Here is a 21,751-nt window from a genome sequence, read left to right on the forward strand (position 1 = left end):
CACAAGGTCCCAGAATTCCAATTTTTATTTGGAAATCAAGGTCCCAGAGTCTGGAGGAAGAGTGGAGAGGCACACAATCAAGCTGCTTGAGGTCTAGTGTGAAGTTTCCACAATCAGTGATGGTTTGGGGAGCCATGTCATCTGCTGGTGTAGGTCCACTGTGTTTTATTAAGACCAAAGTCAGTGCAGCAGTCTACCAGGAAATTTTAGAGCACTTCATGCTCCCCTCTGCCGATATGCTTTTTGGAGATGGAAATTTCATTCTCCAGCAGGACTTGGCACCAGTCCACACTGCCAAAAGTACCAATGCCTGGTTTAAAAACAACAGTATCACTGTGCTTGATTGGCCAGCAAACTCTCCTGACCTTAACCCCAAAGAGAATCTATGGGGTATTGTCAACAGGAAGATGAGAGACACCAGACCAAACAATGCAGACGAGCTGAAGGCTGCTATCAAAGCAACCTGGGCTTCCATAACACCTCAGCAGTGCCACAGGCTGATCGCCTCCATGCCACGCTGCATTGATGCAGTAATTGATGCAAAAGGAGCCTCGACCAAGTATTGAGTGCATTTACTGAACATACATTTCAGATTTTAAAAACATTTTTCAAGCTGTTGTTATAAAGTATTCTAATTTACTGAGATAATGAGTTTTGTGTTTTCATTTGCTGTAAGCCATAATCATCATATTAACAGAAATAAACACTTGAAATATATCACTCTGTTTGTAATGACTCTATATAATATTTGAGTTTCACTTTTTGTATTGAAGAACTGAAATAAATTAACTTTTTGATGATATTCTAATTTAGTGAGACGCAACTGTATATTCAACTTGTTTAGTGCTTGTCTACAGGCCTCTTTACACAGGCTGAGGAAGCATGATGGGGACAGAACGATTATGTCCTAATAAAGTATCATGTTATCGGTAGCACATGTTTATACTGTTATGCTATTTATACTGGGCGATGTGCTTGTGCTAACGATGATTTTAGCTCCAACAGAAGTGTTCCAATCAGTCAATGAATGAGCATTTTGCTCATTAGTTGGGTAATTGCTAACATGTTTACACCTTTCAACGCTCGTCAGCACTGCCAGCATTTTTAAATTTGAATGCTACATACACACTGTAAGTTGCACACACAAATTCCATGATTTGTAAGTTAAATACATAAAGCTATACACACATTGCATGTTACACACACAACATATACACTGTCTATAACACTGTAAAGAGGCTGAGAGCAGTAGTCACAACTGAGCTGCTGTCCGATTGCGCTCTGGCATTTTACAGACAAGTGGTGTCCCAGTCCCCGTGTGCTGTAAGGTGTGGGGTGCATCACACACACTTGTAGGCCGCAGACCTCCGCTGCCTCCAGGCTTCCGTCCTCAGGAGCCGCTTTACAAAATGCATGAGACACCAGGTTCTTTGCAAAAGTTAAGCTTTTACTAAACAGTCCAAGTTAATCAGGTGGATACAGATGGGATAGGACACAGCAATGCACACTTCCTTCCTCCCTAGTATATCTCCTCTTTTCTTTTGCCACACGTTTATTCTGGACTACCCCCAAGTACTCTGACTCCATGAGCCTCAGGGATTTGTTGTCCACTCCGGCAGTGCACCTGGGACTGGCCACCTGCCCCCTATGTTACTCCATGTTCACCAATCTTGTGATGTTGGATGACCAGGCCCATCCTATGGTACCTGGCCCAAGCCCTATGCTCAATACGCTGTTGAAGTGTCCATCAGGGATTTCCATTTGGTCGCCCACTGCCCTGAACATCTGGCCCATGCTTCCCCAAGCAAGCCACCCCACCTGAACTAGAACTGTCCTCCACACTTCACAGGATGACCCTGAACTCCTTCTAGCCAGGAAGTGCCCCCCTTCTTACCAGCACTAGTGCCCTCCCACTGGGCTAATCCTAACCTTAACCATTTCCTATCTACATGCTAGCCTGTTCTATATCCTATGCTGTTCTAAACTTATCCTTATGCTATATTCATATTATGCTCTAACACTTTATATACTGTATATCACCATAATACATTATATCACATTACATTAGACACACATTACTTCACATCTAAAACTGCACAATGGTAATCACCTAGTGCATTCTTAGATCCTTAGGGGCAGGAACGGGGTAAGACAGTCCACATCACTACAACTCACAGACACTTTGCATGGTACACGCATTCGCTGTTTGCATATTAAACATACTACATGTAAGTCCTCATTCATATTTTCGTTTTTCAGTTACATGATCCTTGTTTTTAACAGATTAGAACATGTAAACATTACAGTCTCTAGGGCTTTTCACATGCGATTTTTTTTTGAGTGGAAGGTTAGTATGATAGACGGTTGTTGAATTTATTATTTTAAGTTTCTTATCAAATCTTATTGAATCTTGTACTATTGATTTATGTAAAAATTATAAAAATATTTGTCCTTTAAATATCACTTATTCCTGTTACAAAAAAAGCTAATCTACACTTACCAACACATTATTTTCAAGTCTTTTATTTGACTGATATGACTTTGTTATTAGAATTTTGTAGTTTGTGAGAAGCCAGGGAAGCAAGGTGTCGCTCATCTTTACTTCCAAAATCTTAAAGTACTAAATAAAATGAAGACAGAAAAGTTTTAGTCCCTTCTTTTGAGACAATGTCTATACTGAACTTCTAGAAACAACAAAACATTTTGTGGTTGAGACTGTGAAAAATGCCTATTATGTGCTATATGTAAAAACAGTGGCAACTGTGTCTGTTGTGAAAATGTGTGTGTTATTAACATTGCTATAAAAAATGCCCTCTTGCATATGTACTCTTGTCTTACAGGTCAAATTGGTACTACTACTAAAAATAATTAAATAGAATCCATGCTACTTCCTCATAACATTGTATCAAATGGTTGTTGCTTAGCAGCTGCACAAACAGACTAATCTAAAGACAAATGTATTGCTACAAAGTATGTAAAACTATGCAAACATTGAATTAAAGCTGGTTTCTTCAGTGATAACCCAGGGACCTTGAAGATACACAGATATTACAATAGGCAAGACAAAATGTTTCCTATGAGATTCTAAATCTTTAGAAAAGAGATGATGGAATTAGTTACTTTAAAAATTCCTGTGTTACACACCTACAGAGTGAATTAAATTTTCCTCCATGATCTCTAGTCTTTATCACATAAACGCATGCATGTGAGTGAATTTTGTAAGCTTTGTATAGTAAGATAATTGCGTCTATAGACTGACTTCAAAATCAAATGCAATTCCATTGTAAACTGTTTTGAACTTAATATGAATTACTTGCACTGCACATTAGCTTTGTCTCAAACAATATTTGTTCATTATCAGCGGTTAAGTATCTTCTGCACGAGTGACAACTAATCTAACATTAATCTGGCCATCACAACATTTAAAAAGTGCTGCTAACTCCTTAGATTTAATAACATATGTCCATTCTATTTTTAGTATTAATCATCTTTAAGTTTAAACTAATATACATCTCATAAATCTGGATACACTGTTATTCTTGAGACGGGATCATGCAAAGCATTCCTAATACCAAGCTTAAATGGGCTGCCTGCTCCAAATTGATAAGTCTGCAGTCACTCTGTGTGACTGTAGACTTATGAATCCCCCCGAATTCTCCGGTTTCTGAGGCAGGACCGGAGAGAATGTATGCTTTATACATACTCCTGCACAGGGCCCGTCTAGTCTGCGTGGCCTCACTTCATACACTTGTATTGAGCGAGGCCGCGCCCACTGTCCGGGAGAAGGTATAACTCATACATACCCTTCGGTCCCGGGTCAGAAACTAGCGAATCCCCGCAGCACACAGTGCATGCACTGGGGGGATTCATATGTCTGCAGACACACAGAGTGACTGCAAATTTATAGATTTGGACTGGACATCCCCTTTAAATAGGTATGGGCAGCATGGTGGCTCAGTAGTTAGCACAGTAGCCTTGCTGTTTTGGGGGATTGGGTTCAAATCCCGCCAAAGACAATATCTGTATGTTGTAGTTTGTATGTTTTCCCTGTGTTTGCGGAGGTTTCCTCTGGGTACTCCAATTTCCTCTTACACTCCAAAGACATACTGATAGAGAAATTAGATTGTGAGCCCCAATAGGGACAGTGATGACAATATCTGTAAAGCGCTGTATGATAAGAATATGATAACGTAATATAAGTAAGCATAAAAAATAAATGTTCGCATCTTGCATACTTATTGCATATCCTTTGATATACCATAAATGTATTGTGGATGTGAGTCCCACCGATGGGACCTGTATCTTTTTCGAGAAGGAGTCCTTGTCATGTATGAGGAAATGTGCATCATGTAGCGCTGTTTCGTAGAATTACCAATATGAAGATCTACTTTAGCAGTCCTAGGGCTTCTCGGTTGCCTGTGGCATACAGACAACATTGTAGTCATTGGTAGTACTCATAATAAAGCTTTGTTGTTTGCACAAATCTGTGTACTGGCGTGGTTTGCTACCAATTACCACATTGCTTCAGGAAGTTTAACACTGACCTGAGGATTCACTGTGAGCATATTCTCAAGACACTGTACTGCACTGGAAAGGTAAGTAAGAAACACATGATACTGGTATGAATGTTAACCTTTTACATATATTGCTGAGAAGATTACACTATTTTTTGGAAAATGTACATAATGACAGCAACACTGGTTGGTGTATCCAAATTATATTTGTATTATCTTAACTGTAAGTCTAACAATTATGGTTGTAGACCACATTACCATATTGTAGACCAACACAAAATATTCAGTTGTATGAATATTTATAACTTGTCAAATAAATTATACTTATTTAAAGCATCTAGTTAAAGTGGTAGCGATTGAAACAGAGATGAGAAACTTTGGCTTTTGTGCACACTGAGAATAAGGCTGCTTGTGATTCTTTCTCCCAAAACACCAAAAGCTACAAGTCTAATTTAGCAGAGTTTGTGCAGCCTGTCTTCTTGTCTTTGCACCTTTGCACCCAAAAAGAACACCTTCCAAGAGCAGTATTTGTAAGAAAATGTCCTCTCAGTCTCCATACTACACTGCACAGGTGTTGCCAGGGTCACAATAATTCGAAGCCCAAATTCCCAAGACATGATTCCTCGTGACTTTTTTTATCAGAAACATAAAAAAACACTAACTAGCACTTATTCTGTTAATGAGTGATGAATGTTGATAAAAAATAACCAATTTAAAATGGAGATTTTGAAGGTAACCTCAAAAGCATCACATAGTTCTCTGCATGGCCTCAAAGGGCACAAGATCTCCACTCATACGAACCATAGGTGTACTTTAATTGTACAATTTTTGATGATCTGTAGTAATGAATGCTATTATACACATATTTAGAACCATTGGACAATGAAGATGTGGGGAGAGTCCGTGTACACATTGCAGATATCCTATGATAAGGAGAAAGTTAATGGGTAGTGGTCTTTTGACACTGAGAGTATATACCTTGTTTAGTGGTTTTCTCACATTCCCATTATTACTTTAAGAAGATACAAAGAGAGGAGATGGGGCTATTACTATAAGAAGGCACAGGGGTTATTACTATGTGGTGGTACAGAGAGGGCATTATTACTGCGTAGGGGCACAAAGTAGACACTGTTACTATGTAGGGCACAAACGGAGTGTACTATTATTGCGCAGAGCAAAAAGTGGGCCATATTACTGTCTAGGGCACTGGTTATAACACTGTGGTTTCTCTTTATGGTTTTTGTAGAGCTGAAAATATGAGGAAGGCGCTGGAAAAGCCAATGAAACCTGTGTCTTACATTTTGCAGAGATAAGTTATGGATGGAAGAAGAGGTCATGGTGGTCTGGGCCAAATGGGAAAGAAAAGGAAAAGTGAATGACTATGATCAGAGTGAGCTTCACCGGTAAGTCACTGATATCTTCCATTAAATGTTCAGTGTATGGTTCAAATATCAGTCTTAGTACAGTACTTTTGGTTAGTGATCAGTGTCACGCATATACTTCTCAGCACGTGATGTGGGTTGCAACTACAAGGGTTATGTCACAGGGATACCGTGACAGAAAGGGGCCAGAAAATTGCGGCATCTGGTTTCACAAACTCCTGCACTAATTAGAACTGCTTCACCATCTTATGAAACAGTGTAGGTTTTTTTCCTTGCTGGCAGTGCAAGGGTTTATCAGTTCAGTTGATCTCCTGGAGCTCTCCAACCTGGACTGGATTGTCTCAGCTGTTCAGTGTTGGCCACTCCCCTCTGCTTTACAGTATATTCTTGCCACTGGCACTTGGCAATTGCCAGTGATAGTTCTTACTGCCTGGTTAAAGAGTTTGAAGTGAAGTTTGTGTTTGGAGTAGACATTTGGAGAGTTGTTCAGAAGATTGTTATGTGGAGTTTGTTTGTGTGTTCATCCTTATCCTCTGCTATTTGGTTTCAACTTCCTATACCTTCTCCGTGTTCCACTCTATTGATTGGTGAGTGTATTTTGTATGATTGTAGTTTTAATTTATCCCTGTCCATCTTCTCTTGTTTGTCTGGTTAGTGTTATCCTATACACTTTGGCCACACACCTCCCCGGGTGGGGGAGAGAACAAATAAGCGTTAATATAGGAGCATAGCAAGGTATGTGACCCCGGGATTTTCACCTTCAAGACTAATCTGGGGGGACAGGGATAAACTAGGTCACCCCTAGTTTGAGGGATTGGGTAGGTGCCCACAGTCCCTAGTCACTACGTGACTGGTTGTAGCTTATCTCCTCTCACTCATCTTGCACTCAAGCTCTGTTATAAGCTGAAAATTGAGCATAAATCACTCCCTGACACAATCCACACACTTTGGATATACAACACTGCCTCCACTCATCACGCACACTTGGTGATGAATCCCCAAAATTTATACTACTGTCCGAAAGTTAAAAAAACACAGACTCTCTGAAAAGCTATGGATATTTTAGAGCATACGGATACCAAACTTATTAAAGTTTTAAACATTAATATAAAAAGTACAGTGCTTACAAGAAAAGGTATAAAATATAGAGACACAGAAATAAGCAAAACAGTGATAAAATAAAAATGGAGAACCAACAAAAATACCTAAATGTTTCCGTCTTGCGTTATTCTTCTGTTTCCTTGAGGTTAGAAAAAAGGGTTTATGGATCACATCCAACTGAAGCTGTCCCCCATATGCAAACACCTTCCCATTGTGTAACCCATCTTTTATGTCCCTGGTCCTGGGTTCAAGTTTCAAGGATGGCCTAGATTGTAATATTGAAATTGCAGTCTGTATTGGATTGTGGACAAATTAGGGACGGGCACCTTGCATATTAAATACCATGTTTATTCCAACCACCTCCTCCTTATAGTTAATAGGAAATGTCCAGCCTGGCGACAAAGCTAACCTAATGTTATTTGACAGATGTCATAATTTCCCTTACACTTCCCCCTTCTTGATGATGCATGGGAGATTGGCTTACTTGCCATTTCCCAAGCACACCACTACTCCTGGCCTTTGACTGTCCGATAGCTCAGTGTAAAACTTTGGTGTCTGTGAACTTAGTCCCAGCCACCAGGCCACCAAGTCCAATAACAGGTCACCTTCCCCCTCCTCAGGCATACTGTAGTTGGGTTAGAAACACTCCTCCCTGTCATTATATGCTTTCATCATATTGACATGAACAATTTTTAACTCTTTGTATATTCATACAGGGGCACAACATAGCATAATTTAAATGCTTATATATAGTGTACGGTTCCTCACATGCAGCCTGTAACTTGTTCTGCAACATAGGAACCAACACCCAAACCTTCTGCCCTACTGCATAGACCCTCAGTCTGGCATTATGGTCATACCAGAGCTTCTGGTTGGTTTGGGTCTGGGTCACATTCTCATGAGCCAGTTGCTCAATTTCTGCATTCTCTCCCTAAGACCATGGCCCCCTATCAGTATTTGATCAGTATTCGGTTAGTATTTTTTCTCAGGAGTGGAAGACAAAACCAGGAGTGGGTGATAAATGCTGAATTGGTGCACTTGTTTCTATTATACCTTTTCTCTGATTGTTCCTCACCTGGTTTTGTCTCCCAGTCCTGAGAAAAAATACTGACCGAATACTGACCAAATACTGATAATGGGGCCGTGACCTAAGTCTGAGTATATATTCCACCACAGACACTCCTGGAGTTTCAAGGTTACCTTCCCAACTGTCCTTAATCAAATTAAAAGGCCTCCTGACCCTTCTCCCATAAGTGAGTTTGAAGGGGTAGAAGCATGTTGAGGCTTTGGGCATCTCTGTGTATGCAAACAAAAGATGAATGAGGTAATGTTCCCAGTCTCTTCCTTCAGTCTCCACCAGTATCTTAAAGGGGTTGTCCACTACTTCTGAATGTTTGACCCTGGTTAAAATAAAAAGACCTATATGTGACATGCAGAAGTAGTGCTGTTGCTTCAAAAGCATCCAGAAACTATTAGAAGAAACACAAGCACAGGAGACAGGAAGTGTTGTGCTCCAGAAGCATCCAGCAACTAGAGAGGTTAACTCAGTCACAGGAGACAGGGAGTGTTTTAGCAGAGCCCCAGGGGGATTGTGGGGAAGTTGTTTACTGTTTGGCTAGAGCCAAAGAGAAAGGTGGTGTATGATCTGCATCTCACAGAAGGCAAGGGAGCAGAATTTAGGTCAGGAGGGAAGCTAAAAACAGGTCAGATAGACTCCCTGAGCTAACAGTGCTGAGTATTATCGGGCAAAAAGATATGGACTGGAAGGAATCCTGTCATAGGGATCATCTCCCTCATCAGACCCCCCCTCCATCTCCATGCAGGATAAAAGATGCTGTGTACTATTGAGTCCTTGTGAAGGAAAAGCCTGTGGTTCTGTATGCATTAAAACTGTGCTGTACTGTGCTACTGGATAGACTGTGTACTACTGTGCTGCGAAGGAGATTGTACTGTTGTTACCGGAGCCTATTGCCCAAAGAGACACTTAAATTGCACTGGTTGTGCCTCATTAAATGTTACTGTTCTACCATTTCTGAGGACTCTTGTCAAATGTGTCTGGTCAGCAATTGAATCTATCGTGTGCCTGAGAGAAGCTGCAGCCTATGGTGGCCCTGAGTAACGGTTCCCCCAGGATTCCAACGAATTTATGTAACTAGTCTTGCCCCTATCTGAAATTAGGCGGCATACGTGTAACATTGGTGGCCCGTACGGGGACTCCTGATGGGAATTAAGCAGGAGAAGACAAAAAGTGTCTGGAAAAACACATCAGCACAGCACCTCAATTCAACTCTGCTACACCAGTTAAAGGGGACCAGCCCTAAAGAAAACTCAATAGCAGCAATGGATGTGGAAATACAAATGGACAGAATTAGTGAGCTGCTTCTTCAGTTAAGCTGAGAAGAATTGAGAACAGTAGCAGAACATATAAAGATGTCAGAAGAACAGATTTCTAAAGCACACAACCGCAGTCAACTGTTAGCTGCTATTAATGCAAAAATGGAGGGGCTGGGGGAGAAAGAAGCTGAAGACGTCATGGGGACATTCCTCCAGGAGCTAACACAGTTTCTAACGAAGTTGAAGTTGGAGGATGGAGGGGCGGCACCAATTACCAAAATCTTGGTCCGCAGACAGAACTACAGGAATTGAAAGAACAATTCAAAGCCCTAACAACAGCCCTGCAAGAATCGAACAAAACCTCTGAAGGGGTAATAGACTCAGACAGGACCTTTAACCTGCTCGGGTTAGATAAATCAGGGAGACAGTCCTCTCTAACACCACAAATCACCATAAAGAAAGAATTCAAGATCCTGGGACAGATTGGAGAGTGTGAACACAAAGTGAAATTGTCTTATATGAACTTGTTGCACCAGATCGATGCAGGCTTATATAAAGGCTATCAACCAGATGAGATCATTGAGGGGATGGTGAAAGCAATCAGCCCAGGACTGAACCTCCGTAGTATGCTAGAAATGAAGAGTCAATTGACCTTGCAACAGCTGAAGATAATTTTAAAAGGGCACTGTAAAGAAGAGCGTACTTCAGAATTGTTAAACCGACTCATTAAACTCTCACAGAAAAATAATGAATCACCCCAAAGTTTCTTGTTCAGAGCAATTGAACTGAAGGATAGACTGTTGTTTGCATCCAGAGATGTAGAAGTGGAAGGGAAAGTTGATGCTGGACTAGTCCAGAAGAAGTTTTTGATATCATTGGGAGCAGGGTTAATCAGCAAAGACATCAAGTTGCAGCTGAAACAGTACCTGGAAGATCCTGGCATTCTGGACAAAGTCCTAATTGAAAAATGAATGAGGCAGCTAGTTTGGAGTCAGAGAGTGAACAGAAGTTAAAGAATGGCTTTGCTCCTAAAATCACCAAAATGAGTCAGCTGAAGTTGGAGACCCCCAGTGGCCAGTCCGAAGATCATCATGGAGACCCTCCAGTGCCACCTCCGAGAGGGAACCTTAAATCACCAACAAAAGAGAGGACCGCCAGCGCTGACTGGGAGGAAGTAATAGGAGAACTGCGAGCCGAGTTGATTGAGGTGAAGAAGTTGATTCGTTCCAGGCCAGAACCTGTACCCCTCAGAACCAGGAGTGGGTTCCCAAACTGAAGATACCCGGCTTGTGAAGCATGCGGTTCATCAAATCAGAATACGGTGTGTGTCCACTTTCTAAGATGTGGTGAGGAAGGACATTATGCCAAGGAATGCCGATGGTCGCGGTCGTTTGGGTTAAAAGACAGGAGGTTGCCAGTGCGGGGCGACTGGTAACCGCAACACGGAGGAGGCCCCAGAAGCAAATCCAAACCTCACTAAAGCCCAGAACGGCGCATGAGGTAAAAAGGCTGTGTCAGTACGATCCCCAAGTGTGTTCCCGTCTACAACAGCTGCAAGAGAGACAGGGGCATCAGTTACTTAATGACCAGTGCGGAGGTCAAATGATGTACTCCTGGGAGGAGGATTCCTCAGTCAGTAAAGAGAGTCTCATCGGTCTAATTGGTGAGAGGTGCTTTATACGGTGCCAGCTAGATGGACTATAAAAAATAAAATAAATTCAACTCACCTGGTTCTCACATGCTCCTGGTGCAGGGAAGCCTGGTAACGTGTGGTCTCACGTAGTAGAAACAATATAAATGTAAGAAGAAACTGGCTTCCAGGAATATAAAAATTTCCCCCCCAATTTTTTTTTTTTTTTTTTAGTGATAGAAAAGTAGTTCAGATCAGTTCAGGTAATGAGATAAAAATTCAATGGATAAATCACATCATAGAATCCAGCTGCGCGTTTCGAACATGATACTATGCTCTTTGTCAAAGCTGATGAATTGCTGGACAGACAGAGTAAATATATACTGGGCTGTCCATCAGGAAAGCAGGTTTGAGTCATGTGAGCATTGGATCTAGTCACACATGAAAGATAATAAGCTAATTAAAAGCACAGAAGGAGAAAGAAAGAATAAAAAACACCGTGCAAAATTGGATATTTAAACATTCCAGAAAAAGAAAAAACTATTTTCCAAAAGAATATATATATATATGGAAACATACAAAAAATCAAAACATACAAATATATGAAGTAGAAAAAAAGTTCACTTAGGTATAATGATACATAATCTCCCGACGTGCATTGAGACCATTAGGATATCGCGAATCAAGAGAATAGATCCAGGATGCTTCTCTGGTAAGAAGATGTCGTCTGCGACCACCCCCTCTTTGCGTGTGCTTGAGCCGTTCAATACCAATCACTTGTAAAGCACGGGTGTTTCTCTGATGTCGTTCAATAAAATGTTTAGAAGCATGTGAAACATTCCGATTACTACTACAAAGAGAAAAAATATCAGTCAGGTGTTCAGAAATACGGTCTTTCAATCTCCTGGTGGTACATCCCACATAGATCAATTTGCACTCCTTACATAATATAATGTAAACCACTCCTGTAGTATTACAATTAATATACATCTTAACCGGTTCCCGACCGCCCACTATACATAAACGTCCGCGCTGCCTGGGCTCTGTGCAGCGCGGACGTTTAAAAACGGTGGGTGGTCTCGCAGCGCTCAGGACCCCCAGGGTCCTGCAAGCGCTGCGATTCTGGTGCAGAGCGTTAGCTCTGACAGGGAACATCATCGGGACCTGATTGGATCAGGTCCCAATGATGTTAACCCTTTGCTGTCTTCTATATGCTGCGATCTATAGTGATCGCGGCATATAGGAGACAGCAGGAGGAGAGGGGGTCGTCTTACTTACCTCCGAAGACCTCAGATTCCTTCCAGGACCTGGGGTTGCTATGGCAGCTGGAGGTCACATGACCGCCTCCAGCTCTGCCATATATGGTGTCCTGTCTGGCTCAGCCTGCAAGCTGAGCCAGACAGGAGACTCTGACTGAAACAGGGAAGATCTCATGTAATGTAATGTAATATATGTCTATTACATTACATGAGATCAGTGATCAGAAAAATAAAAATTAATGTCCCATACAGGGACTAAGTAAAAATGTAGAAAAAAAGTAAAAAAAAAAGTTTTTAAACTGTTAAAAAAAATCACAAAATAAATAAAAATAAATAAATAAAATATTAAAGCAATAAATCCGTATATTTTTACAAAACCAAAAAAAGAACACATATTTGGTATCACCGCGTCCAAAACAACCCGAGCTATAAAACTGTCACACTAATTAACTCCTTCTGTGCACACCGTAATAAAAATAAATAAAAAACGGAGCAAAAAAATATGCTTTTTCATCATATCGCCAAACAAAAAGTGGAAAAAAATGCGATCAAAATGCAAAATAGAAATAAAAATGGTACCGCTGAAAACGTCATCTTGTTCCGCAAAAAACAAGCCGCCATACAGCTCCATCAGTCGAAAAATAAAAAAGTTATAGTGCTCAGAATAAAGCAATGCAAAAAAAATATTTTTTTCAATAAATTTGTGTTATTGTGTAAAAGCGCCAAAACATAAAAAATATACAGTAAGCGTAGTATCGCTGTAAATGTACTGACCCGAAGAATAACACTGCCTGATCACTTTTACCACACGCAGAACGGCATAAAAAAAACCTCAAAGAACAATTCCTGAATTGGTTTTTGTTAATTTTACCTCCCAAAAAACGGAATAGAAAGCGATCAAAAAATGTCACGTACCCAAAAATGGTACCAATAAAAATGTCAACTCGTCCCGCAAAAAACAAGCCATTACATGACTCTGTCGGCCGAAATATGGAAAAATTATATCTCTCAGAATATGGTGATGCAAAAACTAGATTTTGCAAAACAAAGCGTCTTTTAGTGTGTGACAGCTGTCAGTCATAAAAACCCGATATAAATCTGGTATCTCTGTAATCGCACCGACCCGAAGAATAAAGTAATCTAATCAGTTATATCACACTAGGAACGGTGTAAAAATAAATAAAACCAATTCTTCACCTGCTACTGATTTGTTTATTATGTCTCCGAAAGATCGCAGTAAGGCTCTGCTCACATTTATCCTGCGCTCTGCGCTGAGCACTTACACCAGAGTTTCCGTGTAAATCTCTGAAATACTTGATTCAGCCAGAACCCATGACGGAAGATTCCCTGTAATGAGGCAGATATAGACCACTGTGGACGCCGTCTAGCATGGGATCCCACGGTGTCATTTGTTTTAGGCGTGCATAAAAGTGCGGTTGGCCACAGTTTTGTGCACTTCTGAAAAAAAGGACACCGCTAAACAGAGGCCAGATGGAGTCCAGAGTAACTCTGCTGCCTCATTACAGTGAATGGATCCCGCAGGGGTTTCATCTGAATTATATCACTTGGAAATTTAGATGGAAACCCCGATGTAAGTGCTCAGCCTAGAGCGCCGGATAAATGTTACATAAAATGTTCCCAATAAAAGCTTCAACTCAGTCCTCAAAAAAAGCTAGTCCCCGCTCAGGTCTGTCATCTGTTAAAAATATAAGGTACTTCCAAGTTACTGGTAGCAGAAAGGCTCTGGAAAAGCGAAATGGCCCTTGCCCCCCAAAAGAAATTCAGAAAATTTTGTGCTCCCAAATCCAAATGCCTATTCTACAATAATTTGTTCTCCAATTGTCAAATAGCACTCCGTCCCCCCCAGATCTCGCCGTATGGCTGAGCGGTACGATACAGCCACATATGGGGTATTGCCACTTTTAGAAGAAATTGTGTGACACATTTCGGCACCATTTTTACCCATTGCCCTGTGTGAAAATGTAAAATCTGAGGGTAAAACATTTTTTTGTGGTAAAAATATAATTATGCTTTTTTCACTGCCCAATGGTATAAATTTAAAAATTAAAAAATACTCACTACTTCCCTAGATGAATTCCTTGAGAGGTGTAGTTTACAAAATGGGGTCACTTGTGGGGGTTTCTGCTGTTTCGGCATGTCAGCGACTCTTCAAATGTGACATGGTGTCTGCCACCTATCCCAGCCAACATAGCGCTCCTTTCTCTTCCGAACCCTGCCGTACACCAAAGCAGTGGTTTTCCCCCACATATGGGGTATCAGCGTACTCAGGAGAAATTGCACAACAAATTTCAAGGTGCAATTTATCCTATTACCCATATTATAATGCAAAATTAAGGGATGAAAAACGGTTTTGTGGGAAAAATTAGAAAATTTTATTTTTACAGCTCAATATTATAATCTTCTGTGAAGCACCTTGGGGTTCAAGGTGCTCACCACACATCTAGATAAGTTCCCTAAGGGGTCTAGTTTCCAAAATGTTGTCACTTGTGGGGGTTTCCACTGTTTAGGCACTTCAGAAGCTCTCCAAACGCAACATGGCGTCCGCTAATTATTCAGACAAATTTTACATTCAAAAAGTCAAATGGCGCTCCTTCCCTTTCAAACCCTGCCGTGCGCCCAAACAGTGGTTTGCCTCCACATATGGGGTATCAGAGTGTTCAGGAGAAATTGCACAACAAATTTCATGGTGCAATTTTTCCTATTACCCTTATGATAATGCAAAATTAAGGGATGAAAAATGTTTTTGTGGGAAAAATGTGAAAATTTTATTTTTACAGCTCAATATTATAAACTTCTGTGAAGCACCTTGGGGTTCAAGGTGCTCACCACACATCTAGATAAGTTCCCTAAGGGGTCTAGTTTCCAAAATGGTGTCACTTGTGGGGGGTTTCCACTGTTTAGGCACTTCAGGAGCTCTCCAAACGCAACATGGCGTCTGCTAATTATTCAGACAAATTTTATATTCAAAAAGTCTAATGGCACTCCTTCCCTTCCGAACCCTGCAGTGCGCCCAAACAGTGGTTTTCCCTCACATATGGGGTATCAGCACGCTCAAGAGAAATTGCACAAAAAAATTTGGGGTCCATTTTTTCCAGTTACCCCTGTGAAAATAGAAAAAATTGGGTCTAAAGTAACATTTTTGTGAAAAAAATTAAATGTTAATTTTTTTCTTCCACATTCCAAAAATTCCTGTGAAGCACCTGAAGGGTTAATAAAGTTCTTGAATGTGGTTTTGAGCACCCTGAAGGGTGCAGTTTTTAGAATGGTGTCACTTTTTGGTATTTTCTGTCATAAAGACCCCTCAAAGTGACTTCAAATGTGATGTGGTCCCTAAAAAAATGTTTTGTAAATTTTGTTGGAAAAATGAGAAATCGCTGGTCAACTTTTAACCCTTATAGCTCCCTAACAAAAAAAAATTTTGGTTCCAAAATTGTGCTGATGTAAAGTAGACATGTGGGAAATGTTATTTATTATCTATTTTGTGTGACACATCTCTCTGATTTAAGGGCATGAAAATTCAAAGTTAGAAAATTGCAAAATGTTCAAAATTTTTGCCAAATTTCCGATTTTTTCACAAATAAACGTAAGTTATATCGAAGAAATTTTACCAGTATCATGAAGTACAATATGTCACGAAAAAATATTCTCAGAATCAGGGGAATACATTTAAGCGTTCCAGAGTAATTACTTCATAAAGTGACAGTGGTCAGAATTGAAAAAATTGGCACGGTCACGAAGGCAAAATCAGGCTCTGGTGCGAAGTGGTTAATAAAGAATGATTTGGTGTAAGAGGAGTTGGAAAACTCTTTTACAGGAATCATGTGGTTGCACGTATGGCATTTAGCCTGACCGCAACCATAAAATCCCTGAAAATTGAGCCATGTGGCCTTTTTTTTAACTGAAGAAAAAAGAGATGGAGACAACATATTGCCAATGGTTTTCCCTCTGCGTGCTACAACTGAACACCCTGAATTTAATATCTCAGATAAAACCGGGTCTTCAAATAGAATAGGTAAATGTTTGTAAAAAATTGATTTAATCATTGAAAATTCGGTGCTGTATTGTAGGGATAGAACCAATTTATTTTTCTGTATCATGCTATTCCGATCATGACAGACAAAATTGTGTCTGTCTTTTTTCTGCGATGTTCTATTCCTGTTGTTATATGTGTTGATATCGGAGTTATTCTCACTGACAATATGTTGAGCCCTATTCAAAATCCATTTTGGATAACCACGTCGGATAAAATTGGTTTAAGAACGAGATAATTCACCAGCTAATATTTGTGCATTATTACAATTTCTAGCTATGCGTGTAAATTCACCCTCTGGCACAGCTTTAATTGTGTAAAGTGGGTGACTGCTGCTAGCATGCAGAATGGTATTACCAGAAAGAGGTTTACAATGGGTATTAGTGGCAATGTTTTTGTTTGAAATGCCACACAAATTTAGATCCAAAAATGAAATATTGTTTTTTTGATGCTGATATGTAAAGGTAAGGTTGCAATGATTAATATTCAAAAAATCTATGAACCCAGGTATGTCAGAAGCATCGCCGGACCATATGAAAAGTTGATCATCGATGTATCTGCCATACCAGTAAATATGTCCCAAAAAAGGATTGTTGTAACAATATAAATAACTCTCCTCACAATAAGCCATAACTAAATTTGCCAACGAAGATGAATACTTTGCACCCATAGAGACACCCCTGATTTGGATGTAAAATTGGCCATCAAAGGAGAAGTAGTTGCATTTCATTAAATAATCAACAACCTGTATAACAAAATTGCAAAGGTCTGGTGAATATTTACTATATTTACTCAAATGAAAAGATAACGCCTCCAGAGCAATTTCTGATGGAATAGATGTATATAAAGCAACAATATCACAGGAGATCCAACAAAAGTTCTCCTGCCACACTATATCAGATAACTGCTCCAGAACATCACCTGTGTCCTGCAGAAAACCGGGTGTCCTTTGTGATAGAGGTTGTAATAGGGAGTCCACCCACTCGCCCAGTCTCTCAGAGACTGAGCCGATACCCGAAATGATGGGTCACATAGGTGGAAGAGTGATCCCCTTGTGCACCTTGGGCAGAGCATGCATAATGGGGGTAACAGGAAAATCCACCTGCATATAATCACATTGAGTTTGAGTTAGAATACCCAAAGACAAACCATCCTGCAGGATATTATTAATTTTTGTGGCAATATTTTTAACTGGATCATACTGCAGTTTCTTATAGGTGATAGAATCACTTAATAGTGTTAGAATTTGGGATCTATACACATCAGAGTCCAAAACGACCACCAGACCACCTTTATCAGCCATGCGTGTCACTATATGGTCCATATCTCACAATTCTTGCAAAGCTTTTTGTTGATTCTTGGACAGATTATGTTTTTTATGATTTGTGCGATCACTGTGTGCCAGGATCCTAAGTTCACATTCCATGGTTTCCTGAAAACGGTCCATACAATCAACGCGAGCTTGAAGAGGGTAAAAAAATGGATTCTTAGTTGCAAAAGACGTCGCTTGCGATATTATTTCAGCAGGTGATGATAATTGGTCTTGTGAATCCTACAATTGTAACAATGCCTTTTGTTCTTCAAATTTTAAAAGTCTATATTCATTCTTTATTGAGGGAGTAGAAACGTCAATTTGTGATTCAGATTCTGAAAAAAAAATGTTTTTTTATAGTCACATTACGTATGAATTTATTGAGGTCAATGAGAGTAGAAAAAAGGTCAAAATGTCTGTCTGGTACAAAAAAAAAACCTAGTGATAGAACTTCATCCTGATCTTTAGTCAATATCTGTTTGGACAAATTAAGAACATTTGAGGTGTATTTATTTATGGTCGTTGCTTGTAACGAGTTGACATGCCCGCAGAATATATTGTGTTTGTTGCCACCTTTCCTTTTGCGTTTTTTGCATATTTGGAAGCTTTTGCTTTACGGTAATATGATGGATTACTCCCATTTTCCATATTGGTATTAGTATCATCCTTTGATTCCTGATCTGAAGAACTAAATGAAACATGTAAATCTGTTGGCGTAGAATTATAGTTAGTTCTTCTTTTTAAGATTGATTTAGGTGAGGGGGGGTACGAGACCATCTGCCCCATTCATACACTTGGTGTGAGGCATAATCATTGCTGTCCCTGAGGAATTTGTCTTTTTTCTTCATCATGATAGTAGATTCCGTTTTCTCCACCATTGAATCAATACGTTTATTGAAATCCTGATAGTCTGGTTTATCTTTATGTTGTTCCAAGAAGGCATGAATATTAGATACTTCAATTCGTAAGCTATTTAGCTTAGAATCCTCATGTTTGACAATAAGTCTAATCAAGTTCATGGAACAATCCATCAGTATTTGATTCCAATCATTAACAAAGTTTTCTGAATAAATAGTGGTCGGAATCTTTTTTATTCTAAGGCCTCTCGGGATCATATTTTTTTGCAAATAATTTGTAAGAGTAGTTTGATCCCACCACACCTTCATCTCATTAAGCATTAGCCTCTCAAGCTGTTTGAATAACAAAGTCATGTCATTTGAGACGGGTGTTTTCATGGGATCAGAAGAAAAAACACTCTCAGCTTTTCTGGATCGTTCAGCATGAGAGTACGCCATTTATTTGTTCGGAAAAAACTGCACCAATAAATAATGAAAAAAATTGATGATTACTTTTGTTTTTAAAAATTTTGGTTTTTTGAAATGGAGCTGTGAAGAAACCAAAAGAAATCCCCACATAAAAAAAAATTGTTGTCAATGTTAAATCAAGAACCTGCTGGTTCAAGAGAAAATGAGATTTCCGTGAGCACGAAAAAATGACTAAATGCAAGATAAAAAATAAAATAAATTCAGCTCACCTGGTTCTCACATGCTCCTGGTGCAGGAAAGCCTGGTAACGTGTGGTCTCACGTAGTAGAAACAATATAAATGTAAGAAGAAACTGGCTTTCAGGATGTGACCCATCATTTCGGGTATCGGCTCAGTCTCTGAGAGACTGGGCGAGTGGGTGGACTCCCTGTTACAGCCTCTATCACAGAGGACACCCGGTTTTCTGCAGGACACAGGTGATGTTCTGGAGCAGTTATCTGATATAGTGTGGCAGGAGAACTTTTGTTGGATCTCCTGTGATATTGTTGCTTTATATACATCTATTCCATCAGAAATTGCTCTGGAGGCGTTATCTTTTCATTTGAGTAAATATAGTAAATATTCACCAGACCTTTGCAATTTTGTTATACAGGTTGTTGATTATTTAATGAAATGCAACTACTTCTCCTTCAATGGCCAATTTTACATCCAAATCAGGGGTGTCTCTATGGGTGCAAAGTATTCATCTTCGTTGGCAAATTTAGTTATGGCTTATTGTGAGGAGAGTTATTTATATTGTGACAACAATCCTTTTATGGGACATATTTACTGGTATGGCAGATACATCGATGACCAACTTTTCATATGGTCCGGCGATGCTTCTGACATACCTGGGTTCATAGATTTTTTGAATATTAATCATTGCAACCTTACCTTTACATATCAGCATCAAAAAAACAATATTTCATTTTTGGATCTAAATTTGTGTGGCATTTCAAACAAAAACATTGCCACTAATACCCATTGTAAACCTCTTTCTGGCAATACCATGCTGCATGCTAGCAGCAGTCACCCACTTCACACAATTAAAGCTGTGCCAGAGGGTGAATTTACACGCATAGCTAGAAATTGTAATAATGCACAAATATTAGCTGGTGAATTATCTCGTTCTTAAACCAATTTTATCCGACGTGGTTATCCAAAATGGATTTTGAATAGGGCTCAACATATTGTCAGTGAGAATAACTCCGATATCAACACATATAACAACAGGAATAGAACATCGCAGAAAAAAGACAGACACAATTTTGTCTGTCATGATCAGAATAGCATGATACAGAAAAATAAATTGGTTCTATCCCTACAATACAGCACCGAATTTTCAATGATTAAATCAATTTTTTAATAACACTTACCTATTCTATTTGAAGACTCGGTTTTATCTGAGATATTAAATTCAGGGTGTTCAGTTGTAGCACGCAGAGGGAAAACCATTGGCAATATGTTGTCTCCATCTCTTTTTTCTTCAGTTAAAAAAAAGGCCACATGGCTCAATTTTCAGGGATTTTATGGTTGCGGTCAGGCTAAATGCCATACGTGCAACCACATGATTCCTGTAAAAGAGTTTTACAACTCCTCTTACACCAAATCATTCTTTATTAAGATGTATATTAATTGTAATACTACAGGAGTGGTTTACATTATATTATGTAAGGAGTGCAAATTGATCTATGTGGGATGTACCACCAGGAGATTGAAAGACCGTATTTCTGAACATTTGACTGACATTTTTTCTCTTTGTAGTAGTAATCAGAATGTTTCACATGCTTCTAAACATTTTATTGAACGACATCAGAGAAACACCCGTGCTTTACAAGTGATTGGTATTGAACGGCTCAAGCACACGCAAAGAGGGGGTGATCGCAGACGACATCTTCTTACCAGAGAAGCATCCTGGATCTATTCTCTTGATTCGCGATATCCTAATGGTCTCAATGCACGTCGGGAGATTATGTATCATTATACCTAAGTGAACTTTTTTTCTACTTCATATATTTGTATGTTTTGATTTTTTCTATGTTTCCATATATATATATATTCTTTTGGAAAATAGTTTTTTCTTTTTCTGGAATGTTTAAATATCCAATTTTGCACGGTGTTTTTTTTTTCTTTCTCCTTCTGTGCTTTTAATTAGCTTATTATCTTTCATGTGTGACTAGATCCAATGCTCACATGACTCAAACCAGCTTTCCTGATGGGCAGCCCAGTATATATATATACTCTGTCTGTCCAGCAGTTCATCAGCTAGATGGACTCCTGGTCCATCTAGCTAGCACTGTATAAAGCATTGGGGGACACAGGAGCCCAAGCGAGCCTTTTAAATGAAGAATAGAGAAGGCGCTAACTGCCGCATACCTGCCTTCGGTCGCTAAAAGAACTCCACAGCAAAGCTGTCAATCAGACCGAAATCCCTTTCATAGGCTGGGTGGAAGTGACTTTCCAACTGAGGGCCATAAAGAACAGCAACACCATTGAGCTTTTGGTACCTTTTCTCCACTGATCAGAACGTGGCAGAGGATCGTATCCTGGGTTATAATTAGAGATGAGCGTTGTCCTACTCGAACTGTTCGCCAATCTCAAATTCGAGCTGTTTTGGGCGGTGTTCGAGCCGGTCGGCGAACACGAACAATTTGAGAAAAATTCGGCTGTTCGAGGTTATGTTCGATAACTGTTCGTGCACCAAAATCATAACTGGATTTTTTCTCAGTAATGATGAAAATTAATGTTAATACGCAGTTTGAGTGTACAGCGGGGCGGGGGGAGGGGCAGGGGATGGATCTCTGCAGGAACAATGAAGATCTACATTTTTTTTTCTCTTTCCCGCATTTGCAGTGGGGAGGTGC

General features: G+C 39.7%; 1 protein-coding gene across 3 annotated transcripts in view; it reads left to right on the forward strand.

Moving 5' to 3' along the window:
- Positions 1-4,429: 4,429 nt before the first annotated feature.
- The window catches only part of LOC141265316 (probable G-protein coupled receptor 141), a 115,025-nt gene continuing 97,703 nt past the window's right edge, over positions 4,430-21,751 (forward strand). The window contains exons 1-2 of one of the 3 annotated variants that reach the window (XM_073678251.1): positions 4,430-4,595; positions 5,761-5,917. The gene's annotated coding sequence lies outside the window, so the exon portion shown is untranslated. The remainder of the gene's footprint in view (positions 4,596-5,760; positions 5,918-21,751) is intronic. The other 2 variants (XM_073678252.1, XR_012320075.1) reach the window with 2 other exon arrangements.

Source organism: Phyllobates terribilis, unplaced genomic scaffold (assembly GCF_046119375.1).
Source record: "Phyllobates terribilis strain yellow unplaced genomic scaffold, ASM4611937v1 Scaffold_4__5_contigs__length_816908805, whole genome shotgun sequence".
Classification (NCBI taxonomy): Eukaryota; Metazoa; Chordata; class Amphibia; order Anura; family Dendrobatidae; genus Phyllobates; species Phyllobates terribilis.